This window comes from Globicephala melas, chromosome 15 (assembly GCF_963455315.2).
Source record: "Globicephala melas chromosome 15, mGloMel1.2, whole genome shotgun sequence".
Classification (NCBI taxonomy): domain Eukaryota; kingdom Metazoa; phylum Chordata; class Mammalia; order Artiodactyla; family Delphinidae; genus Globicephala; species Globicephala melas.
The window spans coordinates 57,940,746-57,963,059 of NC_083328.1; the positions used below are offsets into that span (position 1 = coordinate 57,940,746).

Here is a 22,314-nt window from a genome sequence, read left to right on the forward strand (position 1 = left end):
TATTCTTTATTTTAAAAACTTTATTTTTTATCTTATTTTATTTTATCCTATTTCTTTCTTTCCTTCTACTTTTTCTCCCTTTTATTCTGAGCCGTGTGGATGAAAGGCTCTTGGTGCTCCAGCCAGGAGTCAGTGCTGTGCCTCTGAGGTGGGAGAGCCAAGTTCAGGACACTTGTTCACAAGAGGCCTCCCAGCTCCACGTAATATGAAACGGCGAAAATCTCCCAGAGATCTCCATCTCAATGCCAAGACCCAGCTTCACTCAACGACCAGCAAGCTACAGTGATGGACACCCTAGGCCAAACAACTAGCAAGACAGGAACACAACCCCACCCATTAGCAGAGAGGCTGCCTAAAATCATAATAAGGCCACAGACACCCCAAAACACACCACCAGACGTGGACCTGCCCACCAGAAAGACAAGATCCAGCCTCATCCACCACAACACAGGCACTAGTCCCCTCCACCAGGAAGCCTACACAACCCACTGAACCAGCCTTAGCCACTGGGGACAGACACCAAAAACAACGGGAACAACGAACCTGCAGCCTGCAAAAAGGAGACCCCAAACACAGTAAGATAAGCAAAATAAGACAGAAAAACACACAGCAGATGAAGGAGCAAGATAAAAACCCACCAGACCAAACAAATGAAGAGGAAATAGGCAGTCTACCTGAAAAAGAATTCAGAATAATGATAGTAAAGATGATCCAAAATCTTGGAAATAGAATAGAGAAAATGCAAGAAACATTTAACAAGGACCTAGAAGAACTAAAGAGGAAACAAGCAACAATGAACAACACAATAAGTGAAATTAAAAATACTCTAGGTGGGATCAATAGCAGAATAACTGAGGCAGAAGAACGGATACGTGACCTGGAAGATAAAATAGTGGAAGTAACTACTTCAGAGCAGAATAAAGAAAAAAGAATGAAAAGAACTGAAGACAGTCTCAGAGACCTCTGGGACAACATTAAATGCACGAACATTCGAATTATAGGGGTCCCAGAAGTAGAAGAGAAAAAGAAAGGGACTGAGGAAATATTTGAAGAGATTATAGTTGAAAACTTCCCTAATATGGAAAAGGGCATAGTTAATCAAGTCCAGGAAGCACAGAGAGTCCCATACAGAATAAATCCAAGGAGAAACACGCCAAGACACATATTAATCAAACTATCAAAAATTAAATACAAAGGAAACATATTAAAAGCAGCAAGGGAAAAACAACAAATAACACACAAGGGAATCCCCATAACGTTAACAGCTGATCTTTCAGAAGAAACCCTGCAAGCCAGAAGGGACTGGCAGGACATATTTAAAGTGATGAAGGAGAAAAACCTACAACCAAGATTACTCTACCCAGCAAGGATCTCATTCAGATTTGGTGGAGAAATTAAAACCTTTACAGACAAGCAAAAGCTGAGAGAGTTCAGCACCACCAAACCAGCTTTACAACAAATGCAAAAGGAACTTCTCTAGGCAAGAAACACAAGAGAGGGCTTCCCTGGTGGCGCAGTGGTTGAGCGTCTGCCTGCCGATGCAGGGGACACAGGCTTGTGCCCCAGTCTGGGAAGATCCCACATGCCTAGGAGCAGCTGGGCACGTGAGCCATGGCTGCTGAGCCTGCACGTCGGGAGACTGTGCTGTGCAACAGGAGAGGCCACAAGAGTGAGAGGCCCGTGTACCGCCAAAAAAAAAAAAAAAAAAAAAAGTAAGGTACCGGCACAAAAGCAGAAATATAGATCAATGGAACAGGATAGAAAGCCCAGAGGTAAACCCACGCACATTTGGTCACCTTATCTTTGATAAAGGAGGCAAGAATATACAGTGGAGAAAAGACAGCCTCTTCAATAAGTGGTGCTGGGAAAACTGGACAGGTACATGTAAAAGTATGAGATTACAACACTCCCTAACACCATACACAAAAATAAGCTCAAAATGGATTAAAGACCTAATTGTAACACCAGAAACTTTCAAACTCTTAGAGGAAAATATAGGCAGAACACTCTATGACATAAATCACAGCAAGATCCTTTTTGATCCACCTCCTAGAGAAATGGAAATAAAAACAAAAATAAACAAATGGGACCTAACGAAACTTCAAAGCTTTTGCACAGCAATGGAAACCATAAACAAGACCAAAAGACAACCTTCAAAATGGGAGAAAGTATTTGCAAATGAAGCAACTGACAAAGGATTAATCTCCAAAATTTACAAGCAGCTCAGGCAGCTCAATAACAACAAGAACAAAAAAAACCCAATCCAAAAATGGGCAGAAGACCTAAACAGACATTTCTCCAAAGAAGATATACAGATTGCCAACCAACAAGAAAGAATGAATGCTCAACATCATTGATCATTAGAGAAATGCAAATCAAAACTACAATGAGATATCATCTCACACCAGACAGAATGGCCATCATCAAAAAGTCTAGAAACAATAAATGCTGGAGAGGGTGTGGAGAAAAGGGAACATTCTTGCACTGCTGGTGGGAATGTAAATTGATACAGCCACTATGGAGAACAGTATGGAGGTTCCTTAAAAAACTACAAATAGAACTACCATACGACCCAGCAATCCCACTACTGGGCATATACCCTGAGAAAACCATAATTCAAAAAGAGTCATGTACCAAAATGTTCATTGCAGCTCTATTTACAATAGCCAGGAGATGGAAGCAACCTACGTGTCCATCATCGGATGAATGGATAAAGAAGATGTGGCACATATATACAATGGAATACTACTCAGCCATACGAAGAAATGAAATTGAGTTATTTGTAGTGATGTGGATGGACCTAGAGTCTGTCATACAGAGTGAAGTAAGTAAGAAAGAGAAAGACAAACACCATATGCTACCACATATATATGGAATCTAAAAAAAAATGTCATGAAGAACCTAGGGGTAAGACGGGAATAAAGACACAGACCTACTAGAGAATGGACTTGAGGATATGGGGAGGGGGAAGGGTAAGCTGTGACAAAGTGAGAGAGTGGCATGCACATATATAGAGTACCAAACGTAAAATAGATAGCTAGTGGGAAGCAGCCGCATAGCACTGGGAGATCAGCTTGGTGCTTTGTGACCACCTAGAGGGGTGGGATAGGGAGGGTGGGAGGGAGGGAGACGCAAGAGGGAAGAGATATGGGAACATATGTATATGTATAACTCATTCAGTTTGTTATAAAGCAGAAACTAACATATCAGTGTAAAGCAATTATACTCCAATAAAGATGTTAAAAAAAGTAACATAAAATAAAATCTTGACACACACACAAAAAAATAAAAGACAGATAGTAACAAGTGTTGACAAGGGTGGAGAATTTGGAAGCCTCAAACACTGCTGGTGGGAACATAACATGGTGGAGTTGCTGTGGAAAGCAGTTTGGCAGTTTCTTAAAAGGTTAAACATAGATTTATCATATATATGATCCAGCAATTTCACTCCTAGTTATATATCCAAGAGAAATGAAAACATATGTCCACACAAAAATGAACCTTGAAAATGATACGCTATGTGAAAGAAGCCAGTCATCAAAGATCACATATTGTATGATTCATTTTAATGAAATGTGCAGAATAGGCAAATCTATAGCGCCAGAAAGTAGATTAGTAGTTGCCTAGGGCTGAGGAAGGTTGGAGGGAAATGGGAGTGACTGCTCATAGTACAGGATTTCCCTAGAGCGTGATGAAAATGTTCTAAAATTGATTGTGGTGATGGTTGCTCAACTTGGTGAAATGCTGAAAAAACACTGAACTGTACACTTTAACTGGGTATACTGTATGGTATGTCAATTACATCCCAATAAAATGGTTATACTATAAATAGATAGATAAATAAATAAACACGCAGGACAGAATCTTGATAAGAAAGGCTAAAGACTGAAGGTCAAAAGATAGTCTGAATAACTATAATCCCCTAGGCGAACCTAATCATCAGTGCAAAATGGGTGCTACATGCTGTAAGGAAGGCACTCTGAGAAAACCAAACCTTCAAAACCAGATAAAAGTGGATCATCTAAAAAGATACTTTAATGTCACCTTCCCTTGGCTACTTTAAATTATATCCAGATTGCTCAGGATAGTAATTATGAGGTAAAAGCTAAACCTATATGCAATTCTACGTGGCAACCAAACCAAGTAAAGATGTTATTGGCCATTGTGTACTCCACGCCATCGAACAACTCCCAGGTTATTCTAGGCCCTGCCTGGGAGTTGTTTGCCATGTCTGATTTAGCGCTCTGCCTGTTACATGCCAACCAAGTCAGCTTTGCCATCTGCCTCAGAGTCTCAGCTCACCTCTTACCATGAGTAGCAAACGTAAAAGATGTTGTTCCTATATCCAGTAATAACCTAAAGTATAGTAATTATATAAGATATAAAAATAAATATATTCATTTCATAATATAATATAAATATAATAAATAAGGCCCTGCTGACAATGGCAACAAGGAACACAAAATGTGTGATATCAATATACAGGAACTATAAAATTCTACTGAAGAACAAAAAAGACATGAATAAAAGGAACAATATTCCATGTACCAGGATGGGAAGACTTGGTATTGAAAAGAAATCAATCCCCTTCAAATTATTCCATAGGTTCAATAAAATTCCAGTGAAATTTCTAGTGGAAGCAAGTGTGTGTGAGAATGTGTACGTGTATGCGTTAGTGGGCATGTGTGTAGTGCATGTAAGCAAGTACTTTTGCAGGGGGTAGGGGCACAATTTGGACAACTTGATTCTCAGGTTTTCTTGGATGAGACTATAGCCAAGAGTTTTTTAAAAATAGGAACAATGAGGGTGGAGTAAAGCAACATCTATAGAATTAGAGGAGCAGAAGAGAGTTCAGAAATAGACCCTTATATTTATAAGAAATTTGTAAATGATGTTGGGACAGCTGGCCAGTGTGAGAGGCCACGGCTGGCCTGCTGCTTGGGCGGCTCTAGGCCGGAAAGCTTCTCCGCTGCAGGGAAAGCCCTCGTGTCAAACTGAAAAGTCCTAGGTCTGTGACACAGCTAATGTGAGAACAAGAACCCAGACATCAGGACATCTAGAATTGGAGTCTAGATTGGCAGGTACAGAGTAGTTACACTGCTGTAGGGTTGGGAGCTATTGTATTAATAACATGACTTCCTACTATATTGGGAATAAAAACTCGAGCAGAGGAGATACAAAAGATTCCCCTAATCCTAACCTCTGCCACCCTATGTGAGCCTCAGAGAGAGAAGGTGGGTCGTGAGGAACTGTGAAAGCTTTCCATCAAGTTACCCTTCACCTGAGTTAAGTAATCGCTTGCCCTCACTGACTCCACGTCTGAATGTCTAATTTCCGCTGACCCAGCAACTAACGGGGGCCTTGGCCTCTCACAAATCTCCATTTGGAAAAGTGCAAAATTGATCTCTCCCTTAATCTGTTCACCAAAATTAATTCAAATAAATTAACCTTCTGATGCAACAATTCAACTTCTAGGAATCTCAACTATTGCAGTGCTCATAAAAAGTATATCAAGACGGGCTTCCCCGGTGGGGCAGTGGTTGAGAGTCCACCTGCCGATGCAGGGGACATGGGTTCGTGCCCCGGTCCGGGAAGATCCCACATGCCGCGGAGCGGCTGGGCCCGTGAGCCATGGCCGCTGAGCCTGCGAGTCCAGAGCCTGTGCTCCGCAACGGGAGAGGCCACAACAGTGAGAGGCCCGTGTACCGCAAAAAAAAAAAGTATATCAAGACATATGTTAAAGAATATTCATTACAGCAATGCTTGTATTGGCCAAAAGAGTAGAAAATAGTAGTCATAATAGGTAATAGATATTGAGGACTCACTGTGAGTCTGGCTTTGCTTGAAGTCTTTACACTGAGACCCTCATCTGACCTGCACTGCACCCCACCAGAGAAGTGCTGTTATCAGTTCCATTTTACAGACTGGGAAACGGTGGCACCGAAATGTGGTCACATAGCTGGTTTGACTTAGATATCTGGCTCCAAAGCTCACTCTCTTAAGCAATACTCTTCACTGCCTCAACGCAAACGTTCATGACTCATTCACTCATTCGTTCATTGGGAAATCTTTATTGAGCACTACCGTGCTAAGCACTGGAGACAGCGAACAAGAGTAAACATGGTTCCTACCCTCATTGAGCTTTCAGTCTAGTGGGGGGACAAAGACATACAAAAGCATGCCTAACTATAAAGTATAATGAGTGCAAGAAAGACGGATATACAGTGTTTTGCTAGGAGGCCATTGAATAGGTCACATGATGAACCCAGGGTGCGGGGAAGGCTACCCTGAGGAAATCACATCAAAGCTGAGATCTGACGGGGGAGTAGGTTGGGGCAGGTAGGGGTGTGTGTGTGTGTGTGTGTGTGTGTGTGAATGTGCAGAGAACAACCTGTGTAATGATCCTGTGGCAGAGGGAGTGTGGTGTAAACACTTACACCAGTAACTATAAGCACTATTTTAGGGCCCTGGCTTCTGGGAAACCTACACATGTCGTCCTGTTTGCAATCTCCCAGCCACAGAATGCTGGCGCTTGGTAGGGTGCAGGGTGATGGCAGTTTTGTCCGGGTCTGGAGTGTTTGCCTCTAGGGCTTGGGAGGGAAGGAGGCCCAGATACTTCCAGTTGCTGGGCTGGGGCTTAGCATGCTTCACATGCAAACAGCACCTTTGGGGATACACATCTGCAGGAGGGAATGAGTCTAATCTGGTCTAGAGGGAGGCCACTCCTTCTCCAGAAAGGAGAGACAAATTCAGATGGATACAAAGGACCAGAGACAAACTCATTTTCAAAGGCACTATGTGGACGGCACAGCTGGGAGGTCCTGGCTGCTTCCTGGAGTCAGATACAGTGTGCATCTGCTCTCCACTGGAAAGCGAGTTTCCCAAGCACATAGCAGGGGTAAAGCACAGGCTTGCAAGCTGAGGGCAATAGAACGAAATACTGTACTTACATAACTCATAGGGCCTCAAATCATTTTTGAAATGAGAAGCAGTATAAATAAATATAACAGAAAAAGCAAGGCATACACACATAAAAAGATCAAGTTCTACACAAAATATATTATGAATATAACCATATAAAACAAACCAACCAGAATACTATAAACAGTAAAAGGACTGGGAAGAAATATTCTTAAAAAAGAGTGTAAATTATGTTTTTCCTCTCAATGTGAAATTAGGTAAGGGTTTTCCCACTACTCTGTACTTCCTAAAGTTCTAAAATAAACACACTACATTTCGGATGGCAAAATAGTAAACTTTATTTAAATCCATTAATTAATGCACTCAGTAGATCCTCACTGAGTGCCTCTTGCACCAGGCATGCTTCTAGAAGCTGGGATTCAACAGTGTGTGTGTTGACATCTCGAGGATCAGGAAGGGCAGCGTGGCTGAGGCAGAGGGAAGGAGGGAGGAGGAAGGAGCAGGGGTGGGGGGGTGGGGGGGAGGGGATTACAGGGTAGCGGCATCCTGTAGGCCCTTTAGAACATGAAAAGATTTTGGATTTTATTCTAAATGGGTTTAAACAAAATACTAAGCGAGAGTAAAATGCCCTTGCAGGAGAGAGAGCAAAACAGTATATAACTTCCCGGTTCAGATGTCGCGGTGAGGAAGGTAAGGACACTGGGCAGGAGAGTGAGGAAGGCTTCACAGGTGGAATAATCAGCAAGCTGGGCGTGAAGGAAGGTAGGATTCACACCAGCAGATAAGGCCACGCTGGGTGGAGGACACCTATTCTGTCACAGCCCTTTAACAAAATCAAACCCAAAATACGAATTAAATAAATCTTGCGAATAAATATTTTAAAGGAAGGAAGCTCTGTGTTAATAATGGACAACTAGACCTTTTATTGGAGATAAAAAATATGCCAAAAATGATGGCAGGAAATTTGCAAGATGTCTGATATAATTGTGTCCATAAGATCTCAAAGTATGTTAAACCTCCTGGCTCTTATGAAATAGTCACATTAGGGAGGAAAAAGAAATTCTACTTAGAGGGCAGCCCAGAACCTTTGTGAACCTATGGAACAATGAGGAAGAACTTTCCATTCCTTCCCCCCCACCCCCTTCTTGGCACCTGCTAAAAGGGACCTGTCCAGCCATCAAACACAGGCTTGTAATTGAACATGATACAACCATTAGCCATGTGTTCCGAAAAGGCTAGTGGGGCTTTACTCTCAAAGTCATCACATAAGGGTACAATTTCAGAGCACTTCCGAGCCAGGTAGAGTGCCAGGCACAATACCAGGTCACCTGTGAGGGTCACTCCACAAGCAGTTAGTGCACAAGGAGCAAGGGAAGAAGGAAAGCGGGGAGGAGGCCAGGGTGCTCGTACAAGAAGTAACTGAAGAGTCCTTGTTTTATGTCCCCCCACCAAATGGAAGGCGCCCTAGGCACAGCATTTCTAACCCACAACTGAGCCACAGAAGGCAGCCCAGGTAAGCTCACTCCTTCCTCAGATCTAGCAAGAATCTCTCCATCAGCACTAGGGGAGCCCAGCAGTACTAGCAAGTGGAACAGATTGGGAGCCCTGCTGAACAAAAAGTGCAGCTGGGGGAAATGCTCCACTTCTTCACTGGGCCTCAGACTCCTTCCAAGCCCATCAAGGGGATACTGTGGTGGTGGGTGGTACTGGCAGGAGGGACTCTAACACCACAGGCAGCCTGGCCCAGGAAGCATCTTTGTCCCCATGGGCTTGAAACTCCATTCTCCCACCCAAAGATGGGGGTAGCCAGGTGATATTGACATGAGGGATTCTGCCATAGCAATTGCCTGGCCTAAGAAGCCTCTTTGTCCCCATGGGCCTTGTCCCCTCCCCAACTGAGAGACACTCAGTGGCCCCAGTCTGGGGAAACCCCTTCCTCCCCCATAGGCAGCTCCAGCAGAGGCCTATGGGAACAGCATCCGATAAACCAAGCAGACCCAGATAACACTGCAAAGGCTCTGAAAATTAAACTGCCATTGAAACCACAGCCCACCAAAGTAGACCAGGACCTGTGTGCTAAACCTAAGCACAGTGAATGCCTGCTAAAATAAAAAAATTTAAATAGGACCTCAAGTATGCTACTCAAGTATCCTAACATAATAGACAATATGTCCAGGAAACAATGTTTTAAAAATCCATTACACCAAGGACCAAGAAAATCACAACTTGCATGAGAAATCAACTGATACCAATCAAGATAAATTAATGTTGGAATTACCTGACAAGGATTTTAAAGCAGTTGTCATAAAAATCCTTCAACAACTAATTACAAATCCTCTTGAAACAAATGAAAAAATAGAAATTCTCAGCAAAAAGAGAAATCATAAAAAAGAACCAATTGGGCTTCCCTGGTGGCGCAGTGGTTGAGAGTCCGCCTGCTGATGCAGAGGACACGGGTTCGTGCCCCGGTCCGGGAAGAACCCACATGCCACGGAGCAGCTAGGCCTGTGAGCCATGGCCGCTGAACCTGCACGTCCGGAGCCTGTGCTCCGCAACGGGAGAGGCCACAACAGTGAGAGGCCTGCGTACTGCAAAAAAAAAAAAAAAAAAAAAAAAAAAGAACCAATGAAAATGCAAAAACCAACTGAAAAATGCTATAACAAAAATAAAAATCTTGCTGGCTAGTCTCAATATTAGAGAGGAGATGACAAGATAAGATAGAATCAGTGAACTTGAGGACAGACCAAAAGAATTTAAGCAGTTGAACAGAGAAAAAACAGAAAAAAAAAAATTAACAGAGCCTCAGGCTCTGGTTGGATAATAACAAAAAAGCCAACATTAATCACTGGAGTCCCAGAAAGAGAGGAGTTAAAAGAGTATCCAAAAAAATAATAGCTGAAAACAAAAATTTTCTCCAAATTTTATAGACACAACCTACAGATTCAAGAAGCTGAGTGAATCCAGAGGATAAATCTAAAGAAATCTACGCTAAGACACATGATAATTAAACTTTTAAGAACTAAAGACAAATACAAAATTTTGAATGCAGCCAGGGAGGAACAACACAGTACCTATAGGGGAACAGCAATTTGAATGACAAATTTCTCATCGGAATCCACGGACGCCAGCTGAAAATTGCACCACATTTTTTCAAGTGCTGAAACAGAAGTTGTCAACAGTGAATTCTATGTCCAGCAAAATTTTCCTTCATGAATAAAGGGGAAATAAAGTCATCCTCAGTCAAAGAGAAGCTAAAAGAATTTGACACTGGCAGACCTACCCTTAAAGACTGCTATAGGATGCTCTTCAAGTAGAAATGAAATGATAAAAGAAGGAATCTTGGAGCATCAGGAAAGAAGAAGGAAGAGTGGATAAAACAGATATATGGTTACATACAATAGAATATTCTCTTCATGACGTTTATAAGGATATTTGATGATTGAAACAAATATAAGACACTATCTGATACCCATGTACACAGTATTTAAAAACAGAGAAAGTAAAGGGACCTAAATGAAAGTAAGGTTTCCACACTTTACTTGAAGTGGTAAAGTCACATATGCATAATGTAACACTGGCAGCAAGCACTAAGAAAACTATACCCAGAGATACACTCAAAAACATTATAAATAAATCAAGATGGAATTCTAAAAAATGTTCAAGACAGGAAGTCAAGAAAAGAGAAACAGAGAAATGACAATCAGAGGAATCAAACAGAAAATGAATAATAAAAGCTTTGGCAGACCAAAGCTCTAACATATCGATAATTATCTTACACATAAATGGTCTAAACACATCAATCAAAAGACAGAAGTCAGCACAACGGATTTTTTAAAAAAAATGATAAAAATGGGCTTCCCTGGTGGCGCAGTGGTTGAGAGTCTGCCTGCCGATGCAGGGGACACGGGTTCGTGCCCCGGTCCGGGAGGATCCCACATGCCGCGGAGTGGCTAGGCCCGTGAGCCATGGCCGCTGAGCCTGTGCGTCCGGAGCGTGTGCTCCACAACAGTAGAGGCCACAGCAGTGAGAGGCCTGCGTACCACAAAAAAAAAAAAAAAGCAGGAGTTCCTATATTAATATCTGATAAGATAGACTTTTGAGCAAAGAACATCACTAGAGAAAAAGAGAGACATTACATACTGATAAAAGAATGAATCCACCAAGACATAGCAACCCTAAATGTCTATGCACCAAGCAACAGGGCATCAAGATACAAGAAGCAAAAACTGAGAGAGCTGAAAGAAGAAACAGAAAAATCCACAGTTACGGTTGAGAACTTTAACACCCCTTCTCGGCAACTAACAGAACTACTAGACAGAAGATTAGCAAAGATATTTAAGAGCTGACCAACACAATGCTGATTTTAGGATACAATTTCTATCCTCTGGGAGAACTGCTTCTACCTCAAAAGGATTCATACTTTGAGAAAAGCCCTTGAGGAAATCACCAAATCCCTGCCTCCTGAGAGCACAGACAAGCAGTATGGACCACATTTCAGAATCAGCACAGAAACTTCATATGGACAACTGGTCAGAAGGAGATAAGTATCATAGATCATTAAGGTTGAAAGAAGTCATAAAGGTCATTTATACCAGCTCTGGCCCCAGGCAGTACTTCTTTCCACAGTATTTCCTCCACCAAATAATCTAGCTCCGTGATGTCCAACTATGGGGCAAGATAAAGGGACTCACTCTTTTTAGAAGCTGTTATAATTCATGCTCAGTATTAGGAAAACAGAGTTGAGACCACAAAAGTTCTCACTCATGAAATGAGCACTCTCTTTCAATCGTCAGCAGTCCCAATTAGTACAAAGTCTTGAGAAGATAATATAAATGTAAGTATACATGCATATATAAGCATAAAAAATTAATAAAATAAAATATACCATTAACAGGGATTATCTCTAGCATTATAGTACCTTTGGCACTTTTGTTTTCCTCATAGTCTTGTCGGCCTAAATAAAGAGTTAAACTGAGCCAAGCTCAAAGTTATCAAAAAGATGAGCTCTTGCAGGAATAGCAGAGGAAATGCAATTCAGGACACAGACTATAGCAAGCTACAGGTGCTGAGGCTTGGGGGCAGGAAAGCAAAGAAAGGAGAGCTCACTTAGAGTCAGTTACAAAACAGAGACCAGCTTGAAGATTCCCTGAGCAGACAAAACCAGTACAGCCATACAAAGCTCAGTTCAGCTTGTTTTTTGAGACCAACCCGACCTGGGTCATGATTCACGCCTCTGGCAACCATAAGCAAAACTTCCCATGGTTGATACGAGGCAACCCCTGACCAAGTGCCTATCATTTAAGAAAATGCCAATATTATCAATTTTCTGTAATCAGGCATTTACAGGAAATCAGTGTCTCGGTCCTTAGGTTTTGTTTTCCTGAGGGCACATGTGTGAGATTTTACATTTTATATCCTCTGGCTCCATTTTAGATCGAAATTCTTTAACAGTTTACAAAATGTTTACTTCTATAATCACAAAATACTCAAGTTAAGTTTTATTTTTTATGATGATTAATTTAATATCTTTGTATAACGTACAGTGTTATGTAATTTCTTCTTGTTTTTCTTGAGTAAATTCATATCCTTAAGCAACTCACTGTAAACAACAGTTACTTACTTGCTTAAATTACTCTTATCTTCTATTATCAGCTGAATTGTGTCCTGCTCAAGTTAATATGTGGAAGTCTTAACCCCCAATACCTGGTAATATGACTGTATTTGGAGATAAGGCCCTTAAGTAGGTAACTGAGGTCAAATGAGGTCAAATGGGTGGGCTCTAATCCACTATGACTGGTGTCCTTATAAAAAGAAAATATTAGGACACAGACATGCACAGAGAGAAGACCATGTGAAGACAAAAGGAAAACATGGCATCTACAAACCAAGAAGGGATACTTGAGAAGAAATCAATCCTGCTGACACCTTATCTCAGATTTCTAGCCTCTAGACCTGTGAGTGAGTAAATTTCTGTTGTTTAACCTCCTCAGTCTCTGGTACTTTGTCATGGCAGCTCTAGGAAACTAATACAACTTTTTATGGCCTCCTTGTCTCAAGTTGAAAGTTCAATATTTGGCATCATAGCTAGGAAACAAAAATATCATCTACATTCCTTGTTGTAGTCTTTCTTCCCCATTCTCATTGCTAGTAATTTCCATATTTGGGTCTCTTTTCTGTGCCTTGTAAACAGAGCGTTACGCTCATTTCTGGTCTTACTGCTAATATACAGTAAATGTGCAGATACCGAATAGATTTTGGAGAAGTGCAGCATATAGTTGGCACATGTGTGTATGTGTGTGTATTCATATAATTTATACTTTTTCTCTATTTTCTTCCTTTGGTGTGAGCTAAGATTCTCTGCTTTTGTGACGAGTACTCCTGAGTACTAATCCCTGAATTTAATTCACCAAAAATTGCCAAAAATAATAATAATATGGGGAAAGAGAGAGTGATAGAGGGAGAAGAACAAACAATCAGGCAAGGGCAGTACTGTGAATTATTAGGGTCTTATTAATAAGATTATGTTAGTCTAGAGGAAATGACCATAAATATCATCAGTGAGCCCAGTTGGTCTTTACTGACTGCTAGACACATCCCTGAGTTCTGTTCTTAGCCCCCAACTGTATGATTACTACTGTCTGGAAGTATCATTTGAACAACTAAAGTCACTTAATGGAAAAGGAATATGTCTTTAGAGAGTCAACAGTAATTTTTCTATCTGATTAAAAAGGAATGTTGACTGTCTGGCAACCTCAGTCATATTTGTAAGCAGGAAAGCATTGGTTATTAAAAGTGGATGATGTAAAGAGATGAGCAGAAACTTTGGCAATAGGTATACCTGGATTTAATTCTCACTTCTACCGCTTGGTAGCTGGATAGCCTTAGGCAAGTTTCATACCTCCCTGAAATTCACTTAATTCAGTCTGTAAAATGGCATAATAACTTATTATAGCATCCTTTTAGGAATTTTAAATCAGTTCTTGAAATAAAAGTACACAATATATAGACAAGTATGGATTCCTCAATAGGTGTTTGACCTTTCATTTCTCCAGTATCCCACCTGCATCAAATAAAGAAAAATACTTTTTAAAATTTACGAATATTTCATTGTTGTAAAGTTAAAGCCATAAAAATAATCAAATGGCCCACTATCATACCGTTAGAAGAAAAAAAAAAGGTGTTCATGAGAGTTCCATATTAGAATACAAGTTTTCCTTAGGCACCTGTTTATGTATGCTATTCTGCTCTTTACAATAAATAATTAAATTTAAAAGACTTAATTCCTCACTTTTAAGACCTTATTAGTTTACAAATTACATATTGACCTATGCTAAATTTTATACCGACCCATGCTAATGAATTCAGTACAGAAAACAAAAAACACTGCACTCAAGCAAACTACATATATATATATATATATATATATATATATATATATAACTTATATGAGAATTGCTACTCCAGCTTTCTTTTGGTTTCCATTTGCATGAAATACCTTTTTCCATCCCCTTACTTTCAGTCTGTATGTGTCTCTAGGTCTGAAGTGGGTCTCTTGTAGACAGCAAATATATGGGTCTTGTTTTTGTATCCATTCAGCCAATCTGTGTCTTTTGGTGGGAGCATTTAGTCCATTTACATTTAAGGTAATTATCGATATGTGTGTTCCCATTCCCATTTTCTTAATTGTTTTGGGTTTGTTATTGTAGGTCTTTTCCTTCTTTTGTGTTTCTTGCCTAGAGAAGTTCCTTTAGCAGTTGTTGTAGAGCTGGTTTGGTGGTGCTGAACTCTCTCAGCTTTTGCTTGTCTGTAAAGGTTTTAATTTCTCCATCAAATCTGAATGAGATCCTTGCTGGGTAGAGTAGTCTTGGCTGCATGTTTTTCTCCTTCATCACTTTCAGCATGTCCTGCCAGTCCCTTCTGGCTTGCAGAGTTTCTGCTGAAAGATCAGCTGTTAACCTTATGGGGATTCCCTTGTGTGTTATTTGTTGTTTTTCCCTTGCTGCTTTTAATATGTTTTCTTTGTATTTAATTTTTGACAGTTTGATTAATATGTGTCTTGGCGTATTTCTCCTTGGATTTATCCTGTATGGGACTCTCTGTGCTTCCTGGACTTGATTAACTATTTCCTTTCCCATATTAGGGAAGTTTTCAACTATAATCTCTTCAAATATTTTCTCAGTCCCTTTCTTTTTCTCTTCTTCTTCTGGAACCCCTATAATTCGAATGTCGGTGCGTTTAATGTTGTCCCAGAGGTCTCTGAGACTGTCCTCAGTTCTTTTCATTCTTTTTTCTTTATTCTGCTCTGCAGTAGTTATTTCCACTATTTTATCTTCCAGGTCACTTATCCGTTCTTCTGCCTCAGTTATTCTGCTATTGATCCCATCTAGAGTACTTTTAATTTCATTTATTGTGTTGTTCATCGTTGCTTGTTTCATCTTTAGTTCTTCTAGGTCCTTGTTAACTGATTCTTGCATTTTGTCCATTCTATTGTCCATTCTATCTCCAAGATTTCGGATCAACCTTACTATCATTATTCTGAATTCTTTTTCAGATAGACTGCCTATTTCCTCTTCATTTGTTACGTCTGGTGGGGTTTTATCTTGCTCCTTCATCTGCTGTGTGTTTTTCTGTCTTTTCATTTTGCTTATCTTACTGTGTTTGTGGTCTCCTTTTTTGCAGGCTGAAGGTTCGTAGTTCCTGTTGTTTTTTGTGTCTGTCCCCAGTGGCTAAGGTTGGTTCAGTGGGTTGTGTCGGCTTCCTGGTGGAGGGTACTAGTGCCTGTGTTCTGGTGGATGAGGCTGGATCTTGTCTTTCTGGTGGGCAGGTCCACGTCTGGTGGTGTGTTTTGGGGTGTCTGTAGACTTATTATGATTTTGGGCAGCCTCTCTGCTAATGGGTGGGGTTGTGTTCCTGTCTTGCTAGTTGTTTGGCATAGGATGTCCAGCACTGTAGCTTGCTGGTCGTTGAGTGAAGCTGGGTGCTGGCGTTGAGATGGAGATCTCGCGGAGATTTTTGCTGTTTGATATTATGTGCAGCTGGGAGGCCTCTTGTGGACCAGTGTCCTGAAGTTGGCTCTCCCACCTCAGAGGCACAGCACTGACTCCTGGCTGCAGCACCAAGAGCCTTTCATCCACAGGGCTCCTTAATTTGGGATGATTCGTTGACTATTCAGGTATTCCACAGATGCAGGGTATATCAAGTTGATTGTGGAGCTTTAATCCGCTGCTTCTGAGGCTGCTGGGAGAGATTTCCCTTTCTCTTCTTTGTTCTCACAGCTCCCAGGGGCTCAGCTTTGGATTTGGCCCCGCCTGTGCGTGTAGGTCGCCGGAGGGCGTCTGTTCTTTGCTCAGACAGGACGGGGTTAAAGGAGCCGCTGATTCGGAGGCTCTGGCTCACTCAGGCCGGGGGGGTAGGGAGGGTCACGGAGTGTGGGGCGGGCCTGCAGCGGCAGAGGCCGGGGTGACGTTGCAGCCTGAGGCGCGCCGTGCGTTCTCCCGGGGGAGTTGTTCCTGGATCCCGGGACCCTGGCAGTGGCGGGCTGCACAGGCTCCCCGGAAGGGCGTGTGGCTAGTGACCTGTGTTCGCACACAGGCCTCCTGGTGGCGGCAGCAGCGGCCTTAGCGTCTCATGTCTGTCTCTGGGCTCCGCACTTTTAGCCGCGGCTCGCGCCCGTCCCTGGAGCTCTCTCAAGCAGTGTTCTTAATCCCCTCTCCTCGTGCACCAGGAAACAAAGAGGGACGTAAAAGTCTCTTGCCTCTTCGGCAGGTCCAGACTTTTCCCCGGACTCTCTCCCGGCTAGCCGCGGTGCACTAACGCCCTGCAGGCTGTGTTCACGCCGCCAACCTCAGTCCTCTCCCGGCGCTCCGACAAAAGCCGGAGCCTCAGCTCCCAGTCCCGCCCGCCCCGGCGGGCGAGCAGACAAGCCTCTCGGCTGGTGAGTTCCGGTCGGCCCGATCCTCTGCGCTGGAATCTGTCCGCTTTGCCCTCCGCACCCCTGTTGCTGTGCTCTCCTCCGCGGCTCCCAAGCTCCCCCACTCTGCCTCCCGAAGTCTCCACCCGCGAAGGGGCTTCCTAGTGTGTGGACACTTTTCCTCCTTCACAGCTCTCTCCCGCTGGTGCAGGACCCGTCCCTATCCTTTTGTCTCTGTTTAGTTTTTTCTTTTGCCCTAACCAGGTACGTGGGGGGTTCCTTGCCTTTTGGGAGGTCTGAGGTCTTCTGCCAGCGTTCAGTAGGTGCTCTGTAGGAGTTGTTCCACGCGTAGATGTATTTCTGGTGTATCTGTGAGGAGGAAGGTGATCTCCGCGTCTTACTCTTCCGCCATCTTCCCGGAAGTCTCAAGTTAAGTTTTGATTTTGACAAGAACTTTACCTTTATCATCACGGCTGTCAGCTCACCTCTTGTTGTCCCTTTCCTCCCACCATCAACGACCCCGTCCCTATGGTTCTCAAAGTCTGACTTGCACCTCCCTCCTTTTGTATTACTTTCGTTCTAACACAAACCAAAATCCTCTTTCCTTTTTTCTCTTCAGCAGGCCAAGACAAGGTGCCTTTTCCAAATTCAACTGAGAGAATTAAAAGGAAAACAATTATAGAAAAGACTAGTAGGAACAAAACAGTTATGGCAAGCACTGTTGGTCTGCTCACTCAGCACGCTATCCACACCTGTGGTACCTGGTCACGTGTGCTACTGAGCCCTGAAGGGTGGCCGTTCCAAAATGAGATGTGCTAAATACACCAGGTTTGGAAGACTTCATACAAAAAAAAAAAAGTCCAAATTCTCTCATCAATAATTTGTATATTGATTACATGCTAAAATGATTTGGGGATATAGTGAATTAAATAAAACATATTTTAAACATTCATTTCAGCTGGGTTTTTTTTAACACCTTTTAAAAAGTGTGCTACTGGATCATTTAAAATTACATACCTGGCTCGAGTTCAAGTTCCACTGGGCAGCGCTGCCCTACCCCTGTCAAACCCTTCAGCGGTCAAACCAACAAGAGCAGAAGGATTACCCTGTAATTAATGAATAATATTTTAAATAATGAAAACCATAAACTACATATATTTGGAACCAGCAAACACAGTAGCAGGAAGCACACTCTCAGAGGAAACACTCAAGCCCCACTGACTCGTCTCCAGGCAAACATCCCGGTTTTCTGGGCTGTCCCCGGTCAGGGTGCGGTGTTCAGTGCCCTGGCCGTTCTGAACATCCTCTCCTGAATGTACTGTGGTTTGCCTGATTCTCCTTCAAGTATGCCACTGGGAGAAAAGAAAAGCCCACGTGCTAATCTGTACACCTGAGCTCTTCACGGCACCAGCCATCCGAGCATCAGAATGCACCGCAGGCGGCCTGCTGCCTCTGGTCCAGCCGCTGGACCTGAAGTGCAGCCAACAGAAGTGACAGTGTATCGACACTCAACAGCCACCAGGGGGCCTCAGCACTGGGGATCAGTTGACCCAGCTTCTAGATCCAGCTTGTGTGCCCTCAGGAAAATCACGATTACGGAAAAAAACCTCAGTTAGCACCCACTTCAGGTCTCAGACATTCTAACATCACTCCTCTGCCACCATGAGAGCAGCTGCACAGGCAAACTGTGACCCATGTCTGTTGTTGCCTCTCCTCTTCAGTAAATGGCACCTTTCACCCAGGTGCTCAGGCCCAAGCCCTGGAGTCATTCGGGATTCCTCGTTCTCTCCCACCAGACATGGAACTATTAGCAGAACTTTGAAGCTCTACCTTCCCAAATCTAGTACCTCTCACATTTTCTCTCCACCGCCCGAGTCCAAGCTATCGTCACCTCACACCTGGGCTCTTGGAAAAGCCTCCTAACTGGTCTCCTCCCGAAAATCTATTCACTCCCCAGTCACCGGAATGGTCCTATCCGTCAGGCGATGTCACCCCACTGCTCTCACTCCTTCAATGTCTTCCTGTCTCCCTTAGAATGAAAATCTGAAGTCCTTTCCACTCTCTCTAGGGTCCTAGAGCAGACCCCACCCCTCCCTGCTCCCTCCACTGGCTCCATCATTTCCTCCTCGCCAGCCACTCTGGTCTCCCACCTCAGCGACTTCGCACAGCCACCCCTCTGCTCAGAACAGTCTTTCACCATTTATCATTCTTCATTTCCTTCAGGTCTCTGCTCACAATTCCTCTCCTCGGAGAGGCTCTCCATGGCACATAAATTTATTGTCTGTCTCCTCCCACTAGAATATAAGCTACTTGATGGCAGGAGCTTCTTCTGTTCACTGCTGGGTCCCCAACACCCTCATAGAGAGTCTGGGAATGAGGTGAATGAAGAGCTAAATGAATAAATATCTTGCTCAAAGCCTCTGTCTGATGACTGGGCTGACTTGCTACTAAAGGTTCTACTGCAAGATGAAAAGAGACTTGTTCCTCAATATTCCAAAGATGTCACAGAGCTCACTCGGGTTGAATCAGAGGTAGGATGCTCCAAACTCTGCCTGTTTGTGTAGCTCTTCTCCCCAAAATAGCAGCTCCTGGTGGGGGGGGAGGGGCCCTTTGAACCCCAAAACTCCCACAGAGCAGTATTAAAAGCACTAGATTAGGTGATTCCTAAAGGATTCTCTAACCCAAAAGTCAAATACCGTGAGAGGATCAGGAGCAGAAAGACCTTCCCTGGGGCTGCTGCCCTGCTCTGAAAGCAGCCACAGAGGTAGAAGGAGGAACCTGATGCTGTGTGAGGTTGTCCTGGTGAACGGGGGCCCGTGCAGCTGAAGGGTTGCAGCGATAAACTCTCATTGAGCCCCGCTGTCTCAGGAGTGTAATGTCAAGCAATCCACTAAGGGATGAGGAAATTGCATAAAGGAAGCCAGCTCACCCTTGGGGAGATGAGAACACAGGGCCTGACGTCAGCATGACACCAGACTCTTAGCAGAGCCTACGTCACAGAAATAATGCTCTTGTCAACCTCATTATGAAAATAATACAGAAATCTGCAGCAGATGTCACTGTCAGCTTCTGGACTGTGAATCAATGACACCAACGCTTCAGGAATCAAACTAGAAGGCTAGACAAGGTCATTGAACTTGACTATTAAACGAGGTAATGGGACGTAATACAGTTCCTGGAACACATGTTCAACAAATGTTAATTGCTAGTAGTCAGAGCAATGTGAAACCGACTGTTACTAAAGTTTCCTGCGTGGATTCGCTCATTCATTCCACAAACATTTGCTAGGCCCCTACGACGTGCTAGGCAATAAGGAGAGGAAAAAAGGCTATAAAAGATTGTCCTGCCTTTTGTAAGCTAACAATATAATAACAATGATGACGGTGATGAAAAGAGCAGCTAACATGTTTTGAGGATTTGCTCTGTACCAGGTACTGCTGGACCCTTTAAGTGCAGTATCTCATATGGGTATCACTATCCTTGTTTCAAAGATGAGGAAATTGAGGCTCAGAGACTTATCCAAGGTCACATGGGGCTCAAATCCCCTCTGACTTTCAAAGCCTATTCTCTGTGACCTCCATGAAACATTGCTTATTTACCATTTGACCTAGTGGGTTAACATTTAAGGTGAGTTAAGGGAGGATTTCTGAAAACAAAAGAAGAAAAATACTATTACCAGATGCTCCTGCTGCAGCTGGCAGAGGAGGTCAGCCCAGGAGTCCAAGGCTGGGAATCCGTAGCAGTGGCCAGATTAGAGTGGTGGGCAGGAATGCATTTAGCTGCACAGCTCCCAACAGAGATGGGGGATGGGGGTCTCATGTCCTAGACTTTTTATTGGGTGGAGGGATAGAAATTTACTCCCCTTCCTCGCAATGCCCACAGTATCTCATCTGTAACTTCCTCACAGCACTTGCTACTTTCTATTCTACTGTTCTAGAGACTCGCTGACACACAGTGCTAATTAATTTTTACTGAATATATTACTAGGAAAGGCTAAACATGTATAATACCAGGTGCCCGTGTTGAAACAGCCCCAAAGATAGATGTGGAAACTGTCAATGATCTGCCCAAGGTCGCACAAAGAAACAGCAGCATAACAAACACCAAAATCCAGCTGGTTCACAGCCCAGTGATCTTTTAAGGACATCACACTGCCTCTTTTCACCATGGGAAAGGCTGAAAAACTTTGAGAGGGAAAAAGGAGACATGTGGGCAAATATATCTGTAATCTAGCCAGAAGCTAAAAATCATTTTGGTAGCAGGACAGATTCCTATTTATAAGCAACCACGGGTGAACAGATGATTATAGTGATAACAATACTATAATCATGGTAATAACGGAGAGTATTTATATGGCACGTACTATGCGCCTGGAACTATTCTAGGGACTTGACAAATATTCACTCTTATAATCCTCACAACTGTGTTAGGTGGGTACTATTACTGTCTGCATTTTTTCAACGAGGTAAGGTTAAGTACGGAGAGTAACTTACCCAAGGTCACCGAATAAGTAGCATTTACCGAGCACTTGCCGTGTGCCAGAAACCGAGTCCAGAAATTGTACAAGTCCCATTATCTCGTTTAACACTCAAAGCAATCCTAAGATAATTACTATCATTACCACCACTTGCAGATGAAGATCGTGGGGCTGGGGACGGTAACCAGTCCTAGCAGTCTCAGCTCAGAGCGCGTGCTTTTAACCACGTAGGTAAGCCGCAGCGTGCAGAGCGGGAGAGCTGATACAGCCTGGGCGCGAGGGGCACCGAGCGCTGGGCGGAGACCTGTTCGCTCCAGGACACGGAGCGTCACTATGGAATCTTCAACCTGGTCCGCGCCGGGGTCAGATCTGAGTGTGAGGAGGACCCTCGGCCTCTCCAAATCTCCGCGCCTCAACCCGGAGATTTCTGCGCCGGGATGTTCGGCGCACTGAGAGCCGCTATTGCCCCCTGCCGCCAGCCCGACCCGAAGCCCAGGCCCCGCCCATCTAGGTCCTTCCAGGAGAACCCGGCCTGAAGCAGAGAGCACACCGCTGCCCGACCCCGGTCCCGTCCCCCTTGCAGCCGGGACCACCACACCCGGATTGCCATTCCCGCCCCCCGCCGCTCCCCATACCCAGAGAAAAAGGACCTCGACTTCCCTGAAGTTTCTGCACTCTTCTCTTCGCCCTCACTTCCCTTCCCACATCTCCTCTCTGCCACTCTCCGTCCCTTTCCCTGGGACGCCAGGCCACTGCCCAGCTGCCTACACTGGACTCCGCGCAAGCCCGCAGCGTTCTACCCCGAGTTGCCACGGTGGTGCGGCGCAGCCAAGAAGAGCCGGAAGAGGCGGGGTCCCGGGGCCGTAGGCGCGCGCCCAGGACCCGAAAGTTGGCCGAGCGCCCCCGGGTTGCCATGGTGATGCGGAGCCAGGGAGACGAGTCGCAAGGGGCTGGGTTCGATGGGGGCCTGCGAGCACCCGGGATCTGGCGGCGGAGGTCCGGATTC

At 43.9% G+C, this 22,314-nt stretch overlaps 1 long non-coding RNA gene across 2 annotated transcripts in view; it reads right to left on the bottom strand.

Annotated features, from left to right (window-relative positions):
* The window catches only part of LOC132593529 (uncharacterized), a 37,070-nt gene extending 15,256 nt beyond the window's left edge, over window positions 1-21,814 (bottom strand). For both annotated transcript variants that reach the window (XR_009559142.1, XR_009559141.1), the window contains exons 1-2: window positions 21,453-21,814; window positions 17,849-17,937 (exon numbers count right to left, since the gene is read on the bottom strand). This is a non-coding gene — a long non-coding RNA (uncharacterized lncRNA). The remainder of the gene's footprint in view (window positions 1-17,848; window positions 17,938-21,452) is intronic.
* Between the last annotated feature and the right edge of the window lie 500 nt (window positions 21,815-22,314).